This window comes from Ischnura elegans, chromosome 13, assembly GCF_921293095.1.
Source record: "Ischnura elegans chromosome 13, ioIscEleg1.1, whole genome shotgun sequence".
In the NCBI taxonomy this organism is placed as follows: Eukaryota; Metazoa; Arthropoda; class Insecta; order Odonata; family Coenagrionidae; genus Ischnura; species Ischnura elegans.
In genome coordinates this window covers 2,424,306-2,426,135 of record NC_060258.1, presented here as the reverse complement: position 1 = coordinate 2,426,135, position 1,830 = coordinate 2,424,306, and positions in this window count along the sequence as shown.

Here is a 1,830-nt window from a genome sequence, read left to right as displayed (position 1 = left end):
GCTGTTATATCGAGGAAAGGTGAAAAGGGCACTCCGTGGTCACCATCGTCGTGGGCAAGAATCTGCAGTCTTCATTTTAGGGCCGAAGATTTTAGTTCCAGCACGACTAAAAGATGTCTTTTGCCTGACGTCATTCCTTCGATTTTCCCGTTTTATCCAGCGCACAAACAAGTTACCCCGGTGAATCCACGACGACCACCGAAAAGGAGGCGTATCGAGGGTCATCAGGAATCATCACGGGCTACCAAGGATCCACTTTCACCTATCCCCGAGCAATTGTCACCTTCACATAACACGCAGCAGGTAAATGTTGGATTGCACGTGAATGTGAAAGAAAGCGGACGTGGAGACTGCACAAATAAGTGCATGAACACAATATCTGAATTGCGCCTGAGGCTGAAAATTTACAAGCGGAAAGCCATCCGCTTAGAACGACTGAGGATCGCTCACGCCCGACTGAGAAGAAAACTGCAAAAATTGTGCCCCCATGGAAAAGATGATCTTGTCAGAAAAAATGTTCGAAAGCTGGAAGAGGCTTCTGAGGAAGGAAACCACAAGGCCCACTTCCTTCTGGAACAAATTAAAATGTTTTCTGCCAGAAAAACGAAGATGTACAACGAAAGCACAATAAAATCGTGCATCATGTGGTCTGTAAAGAGTCCAAAAGGCTATAGAGTGGTGCGGCAATTAGATATACTAACACTGCCCTGCAAAAGTACCCTGAAATCGTATGTAGGTCGGTCCAGCGGGTCGACAGGGGTGACTACTCTTATTCGTCAAAGACTGAATGTCGAATCGGAGAGACTGCGCCATCCCCACGAGAGAGTATGTTCATTGATCATCGACGAAATGGCCATTAAGCCGAAGATGATTTATGATAGAAATTTGGACATGTTCCTTGGAACGAATGACCTTGTTCCCTCTAACCAGGGGTCAAACAAAATTGCCAACAAGTTGCTGTGCTACGTTATGCACGGCCTCTCCACGCATGTGACAATCCCTGTGGCTTACTATTTCGTTAGCCAACTAACGGGAGCTGACTTGTTCAGACTGACGCAGGATGTTCTTCGATCGGTGGAAATGGCAGGTTTCTCTGTGGTGAGAATTTGCACTGATGGCCATAAAGTGAACACTTGTATGTTTGAGCTGATGAGTGGAAGAAAGGACGCAGAGTATTCCATTGCGCACCCTGTGGCCCCATTTCGGCCTCTTTTTCTGAGTTACGATTCTTGTCACATCCTTAAGAACATACGAAATCAGTTTCTTGACCGTAGACTGACATCTAACGGGGTAGACATATCCAGTGACTTCGTCAGGTTACTCTACCGATTGCAGAAAAACAGTGTGATAAAACCAGTCAGAAATTTGAATTTCAAAACTGTGTACCCGTCTCCGATAGAGAAAATGAACGTTAAGAGGGCAAAAAATATATTTTCTGCTGAAGTGCTCGCAGCTCTGGAGACCTTGAAAGCAATCGAGCCGGAGAAAACTGAGGACATTGCCAGTTTTGACGAAACCATTAAATTTATTAAAATAATTAAAAAATGGTTCGATATTCATGACATCGCGAACACCACGCACAGTGTGCATGCAAGATGTGACGACAAAGCGATTTTCAAGGAAATCACGGATGAGCGATTAGACTGGTTGGAAAACGATTTTTTGGATTACATCAAAAACATTCAGAAGAGTGGTCTAGCGGGGAATAAGCTGACCGAAGAAACGTACAACGCATTGACATTAACAACATTGTCTACTGTTCACTGCGTGAAGTATTTGCTGGGAATTGGATTTCACTACATTTTAACCAGGAAATTTAATAGTGATCCT